This window comes from Schistocerca gregaria, chromosome 2 (genome assembly GCF_023897955.1).
Source record: "Schistocerca gregaria isolate iqSchGreg1 chromosome 2, iqSchGreg1.2, whole genome shotgun sequence".
Classification (NCBI taxonomy): domain Eukaryota; kingdom Metazoa; phylum Arthropoda; class Insecta; order Orthoptera; family Acrididae; genus Schistocerca; species Schistocerca gregaria.
This window is the reverse complement of record NC_064921.1, coordinates 960,951,523-960,963,370: the sequence shown is the minus strand read 5'-3', so window position 1 is coordinate 960,963,370 and position 11,848 is coordinate 960,951,523.

Here is an 11,848-nt window from a genome sequence, read left to right as displayed (position 1 = left end):
TCACATTTTGTATTCTAGTAAGTACCATTGATGATCTACACTGTTTTTGTAGCAGACAGGAAATAGGTTGGAGTGTCTCTATCACACAAGGCCGACATTTCTGAAGCACAGTCACATATGGCAGTAGTAATTTGCATGATCAAAGTAGATAGAAGAGTGTCCTTGACAAAAACGACCAAACTTTCTCTAGCTCATTGCAGTTATGTCACTGTTATGGGAAATTGTGTGGATTCAGACTTAGACTATGCGCAATTCTCAGCTGACGATCCACAATGCAAAAGCGGTACAATACATACTAGCACCAGCTTAAAGCAGCCTGTAGATCGATTGATGACTCCAAAGCCATCTTCTAGTATCGAAGATTACATTATGAATGTCAAATGGTTCAAATGGCTCTGAGCACTATGGGACTTAACTTCTGAGGTCGTCAGTCCCCTAGAACTGAGAACTACGTAAACATAACTAACCTAAGGACATCACACACATCCATGTCCGAGGCAGGATTCGAACCTGCGACCGTAGCGGTCGCGCGGTTCCAGACTGTAGCGCCTAGAACCGAAAGGTCATCGCGGCCGGATATCAAAGTCAGTCGCAGTTTGTTTTGGTGAAGCACGCCATTTAACAGGTACTATTTCAGTATATAATCAGTAGACATATTTATTCCGCTCATTTGTGCTAATGGTAAGTCAGTTAAAGTTTGTTACATTTACAATCTACAGTTACCTGTATCAGGACAAGAGTAGTAAGACTTCACATAGTTGTACGAATGGACTGCACATGTAGTGCAATGCTAACAACAAATTTCTATGTCTATAAAAATTAAGAAAAATGGTATCATTGTTATACAATAATGAATAACAGAAGCATCAGACAAGTAAATCGTGAAAGAGTGTACAGTAATAGTCATGATAAGAAATAATTATTTTATGTGTACAAAATGACTTACAGAAAATTCTAAATCTATTCAAATAAATACGTATGCATAAATACAGTAAAATACACAAAAATGTAGGGAGTAAGTCAGAAAGAGACAAATAATGATAGTGATCACACTCAAGAAATGAAGAAATTCATCCCGGCAACCATTTCTTTCCTCATGTATATGTTGTGCAATTTCCTTTCTTATCTTTTTTCTTTTCTTCCTCCTTGCACATCTTTCCTGACTTTTTACACATCTTTCATGACTTATGAGAGAACTCTATGATCTTGCACTTAACATAATTGTTATAATAATGGCGCCACATACTATAGTAACCATTTAGAGAGAGCATATACATTACAAAGAAACTCAATAAATAACATAAGTGAAAGAGGCAAATTCAACCTGAAAATTCCTTGAGCTAAAGCAATGCATGTTATTATGTTACACCATATGTAAAAACAAACAGAGTCTGCAGTGTCACACATATTAGTAGAAAAATACATATCAAAGAATCTTATCCTAGGCCATGGCAAAAAGAATACAGATGAAAAGTAAAAAAATATATCATTAGTATCCAACATACTTCCAGTATGTCCTTTCTCTTTTTTTAAGTTTATTGTCTATCCATGTCACACCTCACGAATCATGAATTTCATATTCCCTTCGAAAACTTCGCAAACACTTAGACTGATGGACAATATTGTTATGACGCCGTTTCATCCATACGTAAAGTTTATCTCTTGGACAAAGAAAAGGGAGATTAGTTCTACAGAATTCAGTAGACGTTAAATCTTACTTGCATGTAGCTACATACAAATAAGAAAAAAATGTCATCCGCCAATATAAACAAGAAAATAGACATTATCACAAGGGCAAGTTACAAAAAGTTCAGTAAGGTACCGTATGCTAAAAGTGTGTGTCACAGTAAAGAGTAACAATCAGTGCTGAGCTAAATCTTTGCAAAACATTTTTCGTGCACAAATGGGGACACAAACGCACACTGCTCGGATTACCGTAAAATTGTTGGGGCGATGAAAAAAATTGACGCTGTATGTTAATAAAAGGCTGATTAATTTGCATCAGATGATCATAAACTCCACAACGAAGAAATATCTGTGCTGTCTCAAGTCACTGTTGTCATCTGGCCACCTCTTTTCAACAGCTCACCATTGTGCTTATAAGCACGAAATGCATCTACATGGCATAAAAATTGATTTTAACAAGAAACAGGGTCCCTATGCTCTAATAATTACCCACTTACTTTTCCTCTACATTAATCGTCATAATCATTGCCTCATTTTATTACAGTATGCACCGTAAATCTCATACTCTCATCATTTTGTGTACCTAACCAACACAAATCTCGTTATCATATTACAACATTTATCATATTTTCTGTCTTTGTCTTAATATACACTTCAAATTACGATTCCCTGCTCTGTTTTCTTCTAATTATTTCCAAATAACAACACCTTATAGCTATAAGCGCAAATTTTTCACTTCAGGAAACACAACTTCACTACCTCACAACAGATCCTGAAATACTTCTTTATCAAAATACCTATTACTCTTCCTTCCAGACAACAGCCTGTAAATGTTAACATAGAATTTCTATAAAAACGAAACAGTTTAATCAGTTGATATCTTGCATGTCTCAGGGAAGTGAGATGGTCTTTATTTCAGCTCTGAGCGAGTTAACTAGCTGACAATAATCATTCTGAAAAACTGGCTGCACAGTGTTCCAGTCTGACTTCAGACTTCTTCTTTTCAAAAATAATAATATTATGCAAAATTGATATTCTTTTCTCCTTAGAGTATATATATCATATTCATCCTTGTTGTCCTTCACAATAAATCTTCGTTTATCTAAGACATCCAATCACAAGCCAACGCAGCACTACTGAATACGACCATCACCTGCCACACTTCATATAAGGATGTATTAGACTGCGCAGAGGCAAAGACTGTGCCACAACAAGACCAAAGATTGTTTAACAGTAACATAACTTGCTCTATCTCTGACGAGAACATTGATAACTTCCAAAATCAAAATGACGTGCACCCCTTAAATACAAGTCACTCATGATAAAGTAACAGCTGTTTGATGTAATAATTATCTGCTGTATCTTAACGCCGGCTGCTTAACAGGTGGTAGCATCCTGTTCATAAGGCGACATTATGTCCATTTTAACGAACTGTAGTTGTAACCTGTTACTTGTAGGATGGCGCTTCCGCGCTTAGGGGCGGAGCATTAAGGAAGCGTGGAGGGATGAGAACTGCGCATGCGCGGGGGCAGAGAGCGGGTTAACAAAGTCCACGTTACCACCGCGTTCCTGCGGACGACAATCAAATTCATTGGTCTACCGTACATCGTTTTATACGTTAAAATCTTTGAGGGTAATGATAAATTTTAAAACAATTTCGATCAATCCTCATGAGAGGAATAGGAATTCACATCTTGACTACGTTGCGTCCACTGCTCCACAGATTTAGTCTGCGTGACGTCGGGAAGTTAGAACAGCTGACACAGCTTTGTGAAGACGTGAAGTACAATTTTTCCCAAAATGAGAGTTGTTTAACGATAAGATGATTCCTACTTCTTCCAATAATTGTCATTTATTGCGATTTTAATTGTATTATAAATAAAAAATTAATATACAACAAAATTAACTTCAAGTACAAACCGAAATCATTATATTTGCTTCAAAACTGCTTTTTTTCAATAGGATTTTTAATAATGTTCATAAGGTATGAGTGTGGATATATTAGACTGTATTCAAATGTCATCACTGTGCATAAAAAAGAATTACTTGTAGGAAAGACTAATGTAAAAAAAGACTATCCTAAAAATGGTCAGTAAGTTGTCATATCTTTCACTGTCAACGAATCATGAGTGTAAACTAACTCGTTCGACATTACAGTGAGAGATCATATTTATAATTCAATGCACAAGCTACCAGTTAACCATCATCTGCGAATAACTCCAGGGTCTGCTGACCGACAACATCGAAAACCGCGGATATCTCAAGTAACAGTTACTGTCATTTTAATGTATTTGCCAGTTAGTGCCTTGAAAATGACAGGAGTTTACAGGCGGAAATACCGGACTTCGGACGTGTTTATCTGGCCGCATTCTCGTGTCTTATTAGAGCATACAACATGCTGGGAGAAGCTTTAACATCTCCTGGGGCAGTATGTTGAACCTTGTTGTCTGCTAAATTCATAGGATACGAAGTCCTAAGCAGCAAAGACTGGGAAGTTCCCATTACTATATATGCAACTAACATGTTGACAAACATTTATTAAATCACGAGTCTTTAAAACTGAGAAATATCATTACTTTAATTTGTTCCAAAGTCTACATCGTAATACCGTCGTCATCTGATTGTAAATTTACGATGATAGGTTCAAGGCTTATTTTTCTTTTTGAAGCTTCTCAGCATGCCACACGGGCTCTGCCCACGCCCTAGCGATTCAGTATCTTTTACCTTGAATGCGCTGGTTTTTCTTCCACAAAACCTTTACTTACCCAAATTAATTCCACGGGGCTGTACTGAAACTGATGCGAAGTGAAGCTTTTACGTTCTGTCGCCTGTCATGTATAAATTAACAAGCTGCAAGAGATCGGCAGGAGTCTGTCACAGTATACTGTGCGAAATATTTTTATTTTTAACTCAGGGAAAAATATCCGCTTTCCTGGTGTTTGTAGTTGGCGTTTTCTCTGTAACAGTTAAAGTATAACTGGTAAAGACCGAAATCGAAGCAAGGTATGACAAGAATTGTGAACCATGTTGCAAAACTGACAGCGTTCCTTTCCGAATGGTAGCCATGTTGTTCCTCTTACACCTCAATACAAGTTTACTCCCAGGAACAAAACCAGAAGAGGCAGCATGCAGAATAATCATCCGAGAACCTATTCCTATGAGAACCTTAAAACCGCTGTTACAATCACTCATTTTCCAGCAGGTCTTCCTGGAATGATTCTGATGACCCATGTTTCATCAAAGTTGACCTACCTCCTTCTCTTGTATCTTGAATCTTTATATGGGGTGTAGTTCGTGCTGCGCCTAGGTCACTTCTTTGAACTTAAAACTCTCTTCTAAACATATCTGGAACCAATGTCTTTGGAAATTCTTTACATTGATGAAGCGCTTACCTTCGAAGCCAATTTTCTTCTGCATAATCGTAACAAGTTTTTGTCATGTTAGGCATTCACCATTCCCATGGAGCACTTTGAAACATCGTTATTAAAACCATCCTTATATGTTACAGATTTCTTGTGATTTCGCTGCTTTTCAGGCGGCATAAAACGAACTTTTTTTTACCGGTTCTGCAGCTCTGACAATTTCGTTGACAATTCTCTTTAGAGTATTCTTGCCGGCACCACATGACTCTGCAGCCCGTTCTCGCGCCTTCAAATGTCAACAGTAGGAGACCTACTTTCAGATTCACGTTTGAAGAAGTTATAAAAGCGGTAAATAATCCCCCTCGCCAGCTTGTGAAGCACTTCACGTTTATTGCCGTCACCTTATTTTTTTATTAATTACGCTATATTATTTTTCTGACACCCATTCACAGCTATACAGCTACAAGAAAAAAAAATATATATATAAAAACAAAAAAAGACAGTTGAACGAACAATTCAGTTGTCACGAAGTACGGCAACAGAACAGCATGCAGAAGCGAGATTCTCGTCGTCCCCGTCATGTAGGAAGGCGGTCCAATTTTCAGCCGTTCTGCGCATCCCCCTCCATTAGCCGCTGGCACCCCATAATATTCATTTTCTTTCTGAGCGGCCAGCAGCGAGTTACAGCTAGAGAACAGTATGGATTTGAGAATCGACGCACCGTTGGCTGTATGCGCGAGCACGGATACTAAACGAGACACGTGCAACGTCAGGTGATTTCCTATTGAACTGATCTTCAGCGATAGTCCTTAGTCTAGTTCAAATGCACTTTATGAACGAATACATCTGAATTGTGAAACTGGTCTGCCATTCCACGTTTCTATATATTACGTGTATAGTACCTGTATGTGAATTGAGTGCCGCCTAACCAAGCACTGTTAGTGCAGATATTTGACAGTTCAGTGACTGACTGCTGAAATTTTAAGATTTTTTGTTTCTAATTTTTTATTTTAGGTTTTCTAATAAATGTTCTGTATTTTAATTTTAATAGGCCTGGCTAGAAAATGAACTTGGCGGTTCGAAACTAGACATCCGCCTAATAAAACGCAACTGAAAGGCAATTACAATGAAGAAATTAAGTCATAGGTTGCTAGCCTTACTTGCCCCGAGTCCCATGGGTTTTACCCCTAACGGCTGAGGGACTAACCGGTGGATTTGGTAGTCTTTGCCGTATGTGCACAAAGGTGACCACGGCTCAGAATATGTCCGAGATGCCCAGCCTTATTCCAAAGTAACTGGTATCCCGACTGTCGGGACCACTTACTTGGTCACTCATACGTTGCCCGTGGTTCATGAACTAGGACATGACTACAGGAACCCGCATCATGAACAAATGGGAAAAATTCAAAGGCATCGTTCAATAGGCCCCAGACAAGTATGTTCCGAGTAAGGTTTTAAGGGATGGGAAAGATCCACCACAGTTTAATAGCCGTGTTAGAAAAGCGCTGCGTAACAAAGAGCTCTTCATCGCAGATTCAAGAGAAGTAAAATCCTAGTTGTTTCACCTCCCGCCTGACTGTCATAGTACTTGCAGTGGATCCTGATGCAGTTTGGAATTCCTGTGTGGTAGTCTGGATAGATGCCTCCCTATTACACATTACGACCCTCTTCAACTGTCGGCGGTCTCTGTCAGTAAACAGACGAGGTCGGCCTGTACGCTTTTGTATTGTACGTGTCCCTTCATGTTTCCACTTCACTATCACATCGGAAACGGTGGACCTAGGTTTGTTTAGGAGTGTGGAAACCTCACGCACAGACGCGTCACCTGACCACGTTAGAAGTCCTTGAGTTCCGCGGGGCGCCCCATTCTGTTCTCTCACTATATCCAAGGACTACTTAGGTCGCTGATATGGAGTACCTGGCAGTAGCTGGCAGCACAGTGCACCTAATATGAAAAAGTGTGTTTTTGGACGTGTCCGGATACTTTTTATCACACAGTGTATGAGCTGATTTGGTGCCTTTGTAAGAAGACGTTTGAAGCTTTCATATGGCTGCTGCCAGAATCATATTGAATAGCCGTGTAGAGAGGACACACTTCGACTCCTTTGCTCATTCTAAACCATCTACTTAGTTCTCCTTCGACTCGCACAGCAGCCTTGGGAGCAGGCAGTGTTCTTTAATGAAAGAGTTTGATGCTATACGAAGCAGTAACAAATGGTTTAGCATTAAATAATTTAAAATGAATGAGAGTCCATTTGACCGTATTAGCTATTTATTGTAGTCCTTTCAAAGACTGATGACCAGTTTCGCACCTTAAAGACGCATCCACAGGTGCATTTCTGTATAAAAGAATTATAATCTTAGCACAATAGAAATCATAAAGGAATTGTTTTAAAAACCCCTAAAAACGTTCACCACAAATGTTGTTCAGTATAGGTATTGTCAAACGCCGTTGGGTTAAATAAACTTTACAAAACTTTTGTTAAGAATGCAGTATTGTATGGTACTGTTGATCGTCAATCTTCGTATTCATTACTTACAAGTAATCGCATCAAGTCTGATGAAAATCGCCATGTTCCAAGGTGCAGCTATAAACGAAAGTGAGCGATCGCTCAACGGTTGTCATCAAACTAAAAGGCTGTTAAACACCGATGGCGGGCGTCCTAAATAAAATCAGTAAGCTGAGAAAACGTGAATGTGGAAGTTAATATAACGAAAGAATTCGTTCGGTCAAGAACCCAGAGTCTTCTGTCAAACTAATTACAGTAATTATTGAGATGTACCTCAGTTGTAGAGATCAGCAGCCGTAGAGTAAGAATGAAACTGTAATTCAGCAATAAGCGTGAGAAATGCTCACTGATGAAATTCGCACAGCCACACTTAACGACCATCGTCAGCTGGATTAGATCGCCCGATCTGCAACATTGAGGTATGAAAGTACCAGTTTCATCAGTCACGTGTAATGTTTTAGGTGTGGTTGCCCTTCTTACAGACTGTTTGCCTGTAATCCCACCTTGCAGACTAACCATAGGGCCCACGGTGCACCACGGTATGGCTGCCCAATCATTCCGAACCTTCTCCAACTTTCACTCATGGGACGTTAACTCGTCCAGATGTCGGAAACAGTGTGAAACAAGACTCATTCAGGTTTTATGGCTTCAGAACCGTTTCCCTGTTACTGGCATTTGCATCACCGATGAGTGGGTTTGGAATTCACCTCGCCGTGCAATTCCCAGCTTATGAAGCTCCCTTCGTGTTGTTTGAGTGTTCCCCCACGAGTACGACAGTCAGTCCTGCAGTGACTTTCACACCTGTCGCCCTCTTATTTTTCATCACCATCCTCGTCAGTGGCCGTCTAAAATGGTTCAGATGGCTCTGAGCACTATAGAACTTAACATCTGAGGTCATCAGCCCCTGGACTTTAAACTACTTAAACCTAACTAACCTAAGGCATCACACACATCCGTGCCCGAGGCAGGATTCGAACCTGCGACCGTAGCAGCAGCGCGGTTCCCGACTGAAGCGCCTAGAACCGCTCGACCATGGCGGCCGACAGAGGCCGTCTGTCATGATCACTCAGCGCACATTTTCGTCCGCGTTGTGACTTATCGGATATTGTTTTCGATCTTCGAAATGGTGCCTTTTGAAATACGAAGCACTTCGGCTCCCTAAGTTGCGGTATCACCCACCAAACGAGCAGCAACAATTTGCCCACGTGCGAATCCACTTCACGTAATGCAGTCGTGACTGCGCAGAACACTGTTCTGATCACGTCTTATAACTACAATGTATTAAGGGTACTGCGCCAGGTGACATTCTACATCTACATCTACATCCATACTCCGCAAGCCACCTGACCGTGTGTGGCGGAGGGTACTTTGAGTAACTCTATCGGTTCTCCCTTCTATTCCAGTCTCCTATTGTTCGTGGAAAGAAAGATTGTCGGTATGCCTCTGTGTGGGCTCTAATCTCTCTGATTTTGTCCTCATGGTCTCTTCGCGAGATATACGTAGGAGGGAGCAATATACTGTTTGACTCCTCGGTGAAGGTATGTTCTCGAAACTTCAACAAAAGTTTATCTGTCATCTCCGTAATCATCTCCGTAACGCTTTCGCGATTACTAAATGATCCTGTAACGAAGCGCGCTGTCCTCCGTTGGATCTCCTCTATCAACCCTATCTGGTACGGATCCCACACTGGTGAGCAATATTCAAGCAGGGGGCGAGCAAGTGTACTGAAGCCTACTTCCTTTGTTTTCAAATTGCATTTCCTTAGGATTCTTCCAATGAATCTCAGTCTGGAATCTGCTTTACCGACGATCAACTTTATATGGTCATTCCATTTCAAATCACTCCTAATGCGCCTATTCCCAGATAATTTATGGAATTGACTGCTTCTAGTTGCTGACCTGCTATATAGTAGCTAAATGATAAAGGGTCTTTCTTTCTATGTATTCGTAGCACATTACACTTGTATACATTGTCATTTGCCATTCCCTGCACCATGCGTCAATTTGTTTAAGATCCTCCTGCATTTCAGTACAATTTTCCATTGTTACAACCTCTCGATATACTACAGCATCACCCGCAAAAAGCCTCAGTGAACTTCCGATGTTATCCAAAAAGTCATTTCTGTATGTTGTGGATAGCAACGGTCCTACGACACTCCCCTGCGGCACACCTGAAATCACTCTTCCTTCGGAAGACTTCTCTCCATTGAGAATCACACGCTGCATTCTGTTATCTAGGAACTCTTCAATGGAATCACATAATTGGTTTGATAGTCCATATGCTCTTACTTTGTTCATTAAACGACTCTGGGGAACTGTATCAAACGCCTTGCGGAAGTCAAGAAACACGGCATCTACCTGGGAACCCGTGCCTATGGTCCTCTGAGTCTCGTGGACGAATAGCGAGAGCTGGGTTTCACACGATCGTCGTTTTCGAAACCTATGCTGATTCCTACAGAGTAGATTTCGTGGACAAATACACCAGTGCAACCTGCAGGCTGGACTAACATCTGCATTCAGGTTCAAGCACGCGTTTTTCGTGGTATTTTTGTCACCTGTACGTGGTAGACGAATCAGCCTGTGTTTTGTGCACAGTGACGGTTTATATAGAGTGTTACAAAAAGGTACAGCCAAACTCTCAGGAAAAATTCCTCACACACAAAGAAAGAAAATATGTTGGAAACGCTTACTTTCCACGTTAGAACTTCTCTTCAAATCACATTAATGATGGAATGGAAACACACAGCAACAGAACGTACCAGCGTGACTTCAAACACTTTGTTACAGGAAATGTTCAAAATGTCCTCCGGTAGCGAGGATACACGCATCCACCCTACGTCGCATGGAATCCCTGATGCGCTGATGCAGCCCTGGAGAATGGCGTATTGTATCACAGCCGTCCACAATACAAGCACGAAGAGTCTCTACATTTGGTACCGGGTTTGCGTAGACATGGGCTTCCAAATACGCCTATAAATGAAAGTCAAGAGGGTTGAGGTCAGGAGAGCGTGAAGGCCATGGAATTGGTCCGCCTCTACCAATCCATCGGTCACCGAATCTGTTGTTGAGAAGCGTACGAACAGTTCGACTGAAATTTGCAGTAGCTCCATCGTGCATGAACCACACGTTGTGTCGTACTTGAAAAGGCACTTGTTCTAGCAGCACAGGTAGAGTATCCCGTATGAAATCATGATAACATGCTCCATTGAGCGTAGGTGGAAGAACATGGGGCCCAATCAAGACATCACCAACAATGCCTGCCCAAACGTTCACAGAAAATCTGTGTTGATGACGTGATTGCACAATTGCGTGCTGATTCTCGTCAGCCCACACATGTTGATTGTGAAAACTTACAATTTGATCACGTTGGACTGAAGCCTCATCCGTAAAGAGAACATTTACACTGAAATGAGGATTGACACATTGTCGGATGAACCATTCGCAGAAGTGTACCCGTGGAGGCCAATCAGCTGCTGATAGTGCCTGCACACGCTGTATATGGTACGGAAACAAGTAGTTCTCCCGTAGCACTCTCCATACAGTGACGTGGTCAACGTTACCTTGTACAACAGCAACTTCTCTGACGCTGACATTAGGGTTATCGCCAACTGCACGAAGAATTGCTTCGTCCATTGCAGGTGTCCTCGTCGTTCTAGGTCTCCCCCAGTCGCGAGTCATAGGCTGGAATGTTCCGTGCTCCCTAAGACGCCGATCAATTGCTTCGAACGTCTTCCTGTCGGGACACCTTCGTGCTGGAAATCTGTCTCGATACAAACGTACCGCGCCACGGCTATTGCCCCGTGCTAATCCATACATTAAATGGGCATCTGCCAACTCCGCATTTGTAAACATTGCACTGACTGCAAAACCACGTTCGTGACGAACACTAACCTGTTGATGCTACGTAGTGATGTGCTTGATGCTAGTACTGTAGAGCAATGAGTCGCATGACAACACAAGCACCGAAGTCAACATTACCTTCCTTCAATTGGGCCAACTGGCGGTGAATCGAGGAAGTACAGTACATACTGACGAAACTAAAGTGAGCTCTAACATGGAAATTAAGCGTTTCCGGACACGTGTCCACATAACATATTTTCTTTATTTGTGTGTGAGGAATGTTTCCTGAAAGTTTGACCGTACCTTTTTGTAACACCCTGTATAGCACTCCCCGGCACGTTGGAGATGGCGACAAGCACACGGCGGACTGCGCGCAGTGGGCATCCGCTGCATCAGCCGAGAAGAACAAATTTTGGAGGGCGCCGGGTCGGCGCTGTGACGTCGCGGCTGC